The sequence below is a fragment of the Vombatus ursinus genome, unplaced genomic scaffold, assembly GCF_900497805.2.
Source record: "Vombatus ursinus unplaced genomic scaffold, bare-nosed wombat genome assembly UNPS02014168.1, whole genome shotgun sequence".
Classification (NCBI taxonomy): Eukaryota; Metazoa; Chordata; class Mammalia; order Diprotodontia; family Vombatidae; genus Vombatus; species Vombatus ursinus.
Window position 1 is genome coordinate 2,518,343 of NW_020953946.1, and position 9,066 is coordinate 2,527,408.

Here is a 9,066-nt window from a genome sequence, read left to right on the forward strand (position 1 = left end):
CGGTGGGGTGCCGGGAAGGGAACAGGGTCCGGTGGGGTGCCGGGAAGACAGATCAGGTCATTTACAGAACAGGATGTTGCACCCCACCCTTGAGGATTTCACCCAGGGTGTTGTAACAGCCGTTAGGGGAAGCTGAGCCAGAGGCCCCGGGGCGTGGTGCCCCAGGGTCCCTAACGGAGGGTCTATCACAATATAAAAAAATGCTCTATCGATTAGAGAAATACAAATTAAAACAACTCTGAGGAACCCCCTCCCACCTATCATATTGGCTAATGACAGAAAAGAAAAATAGTAAATGTTGGAGGGGATATGGTCCTCATCACTTCTTGCCCAGACTACTGTAATTATTTTAAATTGTTACCTCTGGGGTTTTTTGCTGACTGTTTGCCCCCTGTGGCTAGAAAGCATTCCCCTCTTCACTTCTTTCCAGATAAAAGCTGATCCATTTTCTCATTCAGTTTTAGCACAGGTGTTACCTTCAGAAAGCCTTTTTGCTGTTCATTGTTCCAGTCATGTCCCACTCTTCATGACCCCATTTGTGGCTTTCTTGGCAAAGTACTAGAGTGCTTTGCAATTTCCTTCTCCAGCTCATTTTACAGATGAGGAAACTGAGGCAAACAGGGTTAAGTGACTTGCCCAGGATCACACAGCTTGTAAGTGTCTGAGGCCAGATTTAAACTCAGGACGATGAGTCTTCTTGACTCTAGGACCAGCACTCTATCCATTATGCTGCCTAGCTGCCCCTCACAAGGCCTTTGCTGATTGTTGCCATCCCCCCAAAACCCAAAGTGATCTTTCCTTCTTGCTATTATCCATAGTGCTTTTTCCAGACATCTCTTTTGCCTTCATCACATTCTATCTTTTCAGATCTAGAGCAGCAAAGTACCTCAACCCAGATAATTCCAGTTCAGTCAGCTTTGCGAAATCCCCTGCACAATCCCTATTGCCTGCCTTTCCCTCCTACAATAACCAGGTCAATTTCCAACACCCTCTTCACTACCTCCCCAAGTGTCTATAAGTAATCAAAGGAACATGGAAACAATAATTGATTCATCAGTATGGGGCCAGTTTTCAGATAAGACATATGGGTTGCTTGAGATGTACAATTGTGAGAAAACTCCATGCATCAATCTTTGGATTTGATCAGGTTTCTGGTAAGCATAACCTAGGTCCTCGGTTAAGGGTCTCTAAGCAGCAGGTGGGGGTGATCCAGCTTTCCAGCCACACAAGACCAAGTTTGAACAATACAATAAGGTTTTCTCCCAATCCCCACAATTGAATAAAGTTGTCTTATAAGACAGAATTTGGACTAACCCCATAACTGAATAGAAAGGGAACCTGGCTAGTTCCAGAATTGTGTCACAAGTTAAAGTCAATGTGGTTCACTCAATCCCCACTTCTCAGCCATACAATAACAAATACAAATGACAAATCTCCTCAATTCCCTCACTAGTAGATGGTCAATACATAATTCATCTATTTAGCTATTAATTGACAGTGCTCCCATATGTCTGAAAATAGCCTTTCTATTTAACATAACAATTAGCAGCACCCAGACCACTTCAGTTATCTACAATGTAACAGTCCTTGGAACTCATGAATGAGGCCAGGGAAAGGGTCAGCACTCAAGATAGAGATGGAATATGGCTGATGTCATTGGCAAGTAGGCTCAGTACTGAGTCACCATTTAGGGAGGCAGAGAGTTTGAGGTGCCAGAAGATCAAGGGAAAGCCTCCCAGAGAAAGTGGCATGTGATCTGATGCTAGAGGGAAGGTAAGGATTCTAAAAAGATGGAAACTAGTAAGCCACACATTCTAGGCTTATTCAAAGACACACAAGTGGGAGATGAGGTTCAGGAAATAGTAGTTCTATTTGGTTGGAACAGAAAACATATTAAGGAAAGTAACATGGAATACATTTGAAAAGGAAGATAAAAGCCAGACTGCTGGAAGATCTTAAATCCCAGGTTAGGGATTTTGTATTTAATTAACCCTAGAGGTTAATAGGGAGCTGCTGAAGGTTTTTGAATAGCAAGATAATACAGAGAAACTTGTGGCTGAGAAAGATTGAATTTACTAGTGTAAAATTTAATAGAAGTATTTTTTAAAAGTAGAAACATTTTTTAAAAATAAATAAAATAGAAAATGAAATAGAAATATTTTAAAATATTTTAAAACTCTTATAGGTGGGTTTCAAAAAATCAACCTCATAGCTACAAGATGAGGTGGGTGCAGATGGTGCTGTGTCTAGGACTTCAAGGTAAACAGAATCATTGGAAGAATCTGGGATAGGGAATGAACCTGTGATTTCATTGGTAGAGGGTACTCCTAGATGAGGAACCTCCCTCTATCTATATAGGCCAATATCTTCTCCGCAACTTACGGCCTTAGAGAGTTGATTAGAAGACCAATAGATTAAGTAACTAGCCCCATCATACGTCAGAGGCAAGATTTGAACTCAGGACTTCCTGGTTCTGAGGCCAGTTTTCTACCCATGGTGCCACAATGCTCTCTGGGGTCATTAAAAGGATATTGTTAAAAGGTGCCACACACTAACCCAAGCATAATTAATAATCAGTCTCCCATTCATTCTAGGTTTAATTCACTGTCTCTCCATAGTGTCCAAGACATATGTTCTGATGGACCAGTTCTATGTATTATCCATCTAATTTTATACCATTATTGGGATGTTTGACATGCTTTATCCCTGTGGCTTTTTTAGGTATGGTTGGTAAAGATAAATTCTTTTAACTGACTATGGATCTCTTTTAGAAGGCTCTGTAACATCCAAGGCTTGGTGAAATCGGTACAAAGCCATTTCTAAATAGGAGAGTGGGAAGACCTCTCAATTTCTAAGGAATCCCCCTTTCATTGTGGAGTGACTCTACTTTCCATGACAGAGGCAAATACCTCTGGCAAGAATATACCTCCCTGCAGGTGGATTTCAGAAAAACCTGGAAAGGTTTACATGAACAGATGCAAAATAAAATGAGCAAATCCAAGAGAATATCTACACAGTAACAGCAACATTGTGTGATAATCAACTATGAATGACTTAGCTCTTCTCAGCAATACAATGACAAATGCCAAGACAATTTCAAAGGACTCATGCCGGAAAATGCTATCTAAATCCAAAGAAAGAACTGATGGAGTCTGACTGCAGATCCAAGAGTACTGTTGTCACTTTATTTTTTCATGGCTTTTTTTTTCCTTTTGGTCTCTTTCTTCTTTCACAACACAACTAATACAGAAATATGTTTTATTGTACATATATTATATGTACATATGTATGTACACAATTGTACATATATTAACCTATGTCAAATTGCTTACTATTTTAGGGAGGGGGGAAGAGGAAGAGGGAAGGAGAAAAATTTGGAATTAAAAATTTTTTTAATGAATGTGAACATTGTCTTTATATGTAATTGGAAAAATAAAATACAATTAAAAAAATAATATGCTTCCCTGTTTTATGCTTCTCTTGATACTAAAAATCAGAGGGTCACTAAACAAAATTCTATCATTACATCTTTCAAGGATTTTTTATATGATTTCAACATATACATGGAAGACTTATTGAAGAAGAGTCTTTAAAGCAATAAATGGCAGTTAACAAACAATAATAGGGAGCCAGGTGGCACAATGGATGGAGCACTAGGCATGAAGTTAGAAAGATCTGAGTTCAAATCTGGCCACAAGCACTTACTAGCTGTGTGATCCTGGACTCAACCTCAATTTGCCTTAGTTTCCTCATCTGTAAAATGGGAATAATAATAGCACCTCTCTGGCAGGGTTGTTGGTCAAGTGAGATAATGTGCATTTAGTACAGTGCATGGCACATAGTAGGTGCTATATAAATGATTATTCATTTCCCCTTCCCAATAAGCATATTGGGATTTTGTATTCTCTGAACCTTTCAATCAATTGAGTGACTCTAAAGAAGTTCTCTGCTGTAGTATATCATTTGAAAAAACCTAAGTATTCCCTTTTCACACCTTCATTGGGGCTATCCTTGATACGAAGGTAGATTATTCTCAGAAAGATTTTGTAGAGATGGGAAAGCAGGAATATGGGTCAGTAGTTCTTGACATTTCCTTGTTCACCTTTCCAGTAATAATATAGTCTGATTTTTTTTTCCAAACATTTGGTTTGGGGGAAAAATTGTTTTGGATACCTTTCAGATATCTTGGAAACCAATTCCACAACACCCTCAACGTTATGTTGCTTCCAATAGGAAGCTCTGCTGTGTTTATTTGGTCTGGTACAGCTGCTCTTCCCATTTGTTTTCTTTAGTGTTATTTTGACTTCCTCTTGCTGTACATCAGACACTATGATGCTAGAATCCAAATGCTGTGGCTGCACCATCATTTTGAGGCTGGTCTTTTCTATTTTAAAAAAAATCTATTTGACTGTGTTCCTGCCAGTTCCATCCTTAAATGCTCTGAGGATGATTTCACTGAGCCGCATCTCCTGCCAATTTTTCTATAAATTTATTTTTCCTCCATTACTTCTATCTATTTTATGAGCTAACTGCTCATAAGCTTCCACTATTCTCCTCCAAAGGATTTCATAAACAAGTTTACCTTATAAACTGGTGTTGCCCTTGGCTGCCCTATCTCTTTGCTTGTCAAGGAGACCAAATGTTTGCTGGTCATGGAGGTTAATAGCCTCATTTGGTCTCCTTGTTATAATGATTGGTTTACATCAGTTCAGCTTCCTTAGGAAATGGTGATTGCCCATCCTCTTTTATTGACTTCCCATTTTTCAGTGTCAACAGCTTGTTTAAATATGTCAGGCTGAAATTGCCTTGGTCGCATACCAGATTTTCTTATTTTTATTCCTCTAAATTTATAATTCTAATTGAATCTTCTAATTTATTCTTCAAATTCTGATTTGATCCTTTCTCTAACTAGTTGATGGTCTCATTATAAATGGGCAGGTGGTTGGAAGTGACTTTCACATCAATAACCAGTGATTCCCAGTCTATTAGAATATGCTCACCGCACTGGCCACCAGTCATTTCCTGTCTTCTAGAATATATTCAGTTTCATTTTTTGATGTGTTATTATTTGGTGCACAGCTCATCCAATATTTCTTAACTCTCTTCAAAGAAAGTATCCATGATACCTGAGTGGGAGGTTTCTGTACAGTCCTCTGACCATAAAAAAGGGAATAATAACAACTCACTTTAGGGTTTATAGCAGGAGTGGGGAACCTGCGGCCTCGAGGTCACATGTGGCGTTTTCTAGGTCCTTGGGTGCGGTCTTTTGACTGAGTCCACGTTTTACAGAAGAAATCCTTTGATTAAGGGGATTTGTTCTGTGAAGTTTGGATTCAGTCAAAGGGCTACACTTGAGGACCTAGAGGGCCATGTGTGGCTTTGAACCCACAGGTTCCCCACCCCTGGTGTATAAAGTAAATACACAGGAGATGGAAAACAAACAAACAAACAAAAACAAAACAAAACAACATCACCCTCCATTGGGATGAAGGCTGTCCTTCCAACAGGAATCCAGAAGAAACCTTACATTTGTAATAAACTTTACTTTTATAGATAGTCAGTTCTAGGACATATTTGAAGTAGAAATAAAGCCGATTTTTAAGGAAGGAAAAAAAGTCAAATTGGCAGCCTCACTCAGACACCTCCTGTAAACTTTTGCCAAATTTTTTTTTATCCAAATGGTGTTATTATAATGTTGAATATAATAACACCTTACATTTACATAGTAGTTTATGGTAACAAAGTACTCTATATACATTACCTTATTTGAGCCTCACAATCACCATGTTAGGTAGGTGGTACTATTTATTTTCTCCATTTTTAGATGAAGACCCTAAGCTCAGAGAGGCTTTTTAAGTGATTCAGCAGAAAGTATGCTGAATTTGGAATTAAAAGGTATAGGTTCATATATCAGTACTACCATTTTCTACCTGTGTGACCTTGAGCAAATCACTTATGAGAAGACCCCTTCTCTGGATCTCAGTTTCCTCATCTGTAAAATCTGTTAAAAAAAAATTACAGAGATTGGATGGGATAACCCTCGAAGTGACTTCCAGCTCTAAATCTATGACACTTCACTTTCCCAAAACCACACAGCTATTAAGTGGTAGGCAGGACCCAAACTCAAATCAAGGGCTTTTTTCTGTATACTACGTACAAAACAATAACCAAGTCTTTCAGATTTGAAATCTTCCCCAGATTTTTTTAAACTATGTTTTGGGAAAAAAAAATTGCCTGCCTAGCAACTCAGAATAGGTAAGCATATTTATAAATTACCCTGATGATTGTATTTATTGTCTCCTATGATCGCTAGCATTCACATGGCGTTTTAAGGAAAGGCACTTTACAGGTATCAGCTCATTTGATGATAACAAACTCTGTGAGGTAGGTGCTATCATTATCTCCATTTTATAGATGAGAAAACTGAGGCTGAGATTTGCCCAGAGTCACAGAACTGGTAAGGGTGAGAGGCAGGATTTGAACTCAGGTCTTCCAGACTCCAAGTCCAATATCCTAACCACTTCACTTCCTTCTTACTCTTTTATACCCAAACACACGATGGAGCAGTGATTTTGGTAGTACATGGAAATTCCCTCCACTAACACAGATAGCAACTGATCTATGACTTAAGTAGAAAAATCCTACACACCCTCTTGGTGTGCTGAGAGGTCCCAATATGATCCCAGGTGTGGGATTCAAACACTTGCCTGTACTGTACTCCATACTGCCTTTACTGTTTCCTATGTATTCAACATAATCCTAATGCTTTTCCCCCATTGCAGCATTGCAAATGCAGAGAGCTACACTATTAGGTTCTTTTATTAAAAAAAAAAAAATCCTTCCCAGCATTCTCCATGACAATGTTCTATTACCTGCCGCGTCCTCTCGAGTGATTGGAGCCTGCTTAAATCTGCTGAAATCGCTTCCCGGTCACCCTAAGTAAGTAAGTAATGTTGCCAGGGCTGGGGCGGCAACATGTGCGGCTGTCCCGATGGCCTCTCTATCACTAATAAAATTGTGTAACTCATAATTAGGTTTCAGGAGGAATTAGCCAATGTGCACAATTTGACAGCCCTGTCACTTGAAGATTACCAGTACTTTATCTCCTTCCATAATAAAGAAAGAGTCATTTTAAGGGAAGCCTTCCCAGAGGGGGGAGAAGCCTCTTAGCAAAGTAATTGCCTTACTCTGTTGTCATGGTAACTGATCCACTTTAATAGAGAGGAGTGTGTGTGTTTGGGGAGTGCGGGAGGGATGAACTTCATCTGAACTCTGGAGTACCTGTTAAAGAAAAACCTTCTTCTTAAGCACTTTTACTGTTGAAGGCTCACCTCCTTGGAACTATCCCTATCTCCCTTCCATTCCCAGCAGCTAGTCCAACTTATGGCTAGTTAGGAATTGAGTTTTTCCCCTCCCCTCCCCCAACCATTTCACTTTAATATTTTATTTTTTGTAATTACAGTAAAAACAATTTTTTACATTTGTTTTTGTTAAATTTTGAGTTCCAAATTATCTCCCTCCCTTCCCTCTCCCCTCATTGAGAAGGCAAGCAATTTGATATAGGTTATACATGTGCAGTCATGCAAAATGTATTTCCATATTAATTATATTGTGAAAGAAAACAGACCAAAAAAAGAAAAAGACAGCTTAAAAAACAGTATGCTTTGATCTACATTCAGATTCCATCAGTTCTTTCTCTGTAAGTAGATAGTATTTTTCATCATGTGCTCTTCAGAATTGTCTTAGATCACTCACTCTATTGCTGAGAATAGCTAAATCATTCACAGCTGATTATAACATGTTCCGACTATGCTTTAAGAAAAACACTTTAGCAGCTGGGTCGAAGATGGATTGGAGAGATTTTGTGTCATATCAGTTGTGACTCCATTTTGGGGTATTCTTGGCAAAGATACTGGGGTGGTATACCATTTCCTTCTTTATTTTACATATGAGGAAACTGAGGCAAACAGGGCTAAGTAACTTGTCCAGGGTCACACAGCTAATAAGCGTCTGAGGCCAGATTTGAACTCATGAAGAGGAATCTTCCTGATTCTAAGCCCAGTGCTATCTACTGCACCACCTAGCTGCTTCTGGATTGAAGAAGGGTGAGACCAATTTGGAGTGCACTGCAATAGTCTGGGTGAGAGACAATGAGGGTCTATACTAGGGTGGTGGCAATGTGAGTAGAAAGTTAAAGAAGTGAGTCAAGTAGAGCAGAAAGAAAAGGTCAGATGGAGAGTTGTTGTGGAAGCAGAAACGACAAGATTTGGCAACTGACTGGATATGGAGGATGAATAGGAGGGAGGAGCATCTTATGATATTAAGGTTACTAATCTCAGTGACTGAAAGAATAGTGGTGTTCTCAATAGAAATAGAAAAGTTCAGTGGAGGGATGGGTTTGAGGAGAAAGATAATGTACTGAATGAAATCTGTAAAGTAGGCAACAAGTCTGCACCCATGCCTACTTATCCTATGAGACACTCTGACCCAAGAAAAAAGAAAGAGATGGGGTGATGGGCTCTTAATCCACACTGCCCAGGAGTAGAAGGCAGAGCTAACCCAGGGGCACTTGCTATAGCTCTAGGTTATCTGGAGGGTGGAGAAAGTATAAGTCCACTGCAGGTGGGAGATGGAATTTTCCCGAGTTCAAGGTTAGCCCGGAGGACCCCATTAAGAAGATGAAAACTTGTAGAATGTGGCATGAGTGTGTTTATGTTATAGATAAGTCCCAGGAATGGCTATTGTGGGGAGGGTGGGATTCATCTCATCTCCCTATCCTCTGACTGACCATGTATCCCCTGGGGTTATGAGGGAGACCCACTTTGGTAACCCCTGATCTAAGGATAAAATGTGGTGCTAGGCAGATTTTAGAAAAACCCGGAAAGACTTACATGAACTGATGCTGAGTGAAGTGAGTAGAACCAGGAGAACATTGCAATGACCAACTTTGATAGACTTAGCTCTTCTCAGCAATACGATGGTCTAAGACAAGTCCAAAAGACTCATGATGGAAAATGCTATCCACATGCAGAGAAAGTACTATGGATTCTGAATGCAGATTGAAGC

At 39.5% G+C, this 9,066-nt stretch overlaps 1 protein-coding gene across 1 annotated transcript in view; it reads right to left on the reverse strand.

Annotated features, from left to right (window-relative positions):
* The window catches only part of LOC114041175 (regucalcin-like), a 60,389-nt gene extending 53,420 nt beyond the window's left edge, over positions 1-6,969 (reverse strand). Inside the window, exon 1 of the mRNA XM_027859483.1 lies at positions 6,873-6,969. The gene's annotated coding sequence lies outside the window, so the exon portion shown is untranslated. The remainder of the gene's footprint in view (positions 1-6,872) is intronic.
* Positions 6,970-9,066: the final 2,097 nt, after the last annotated feature.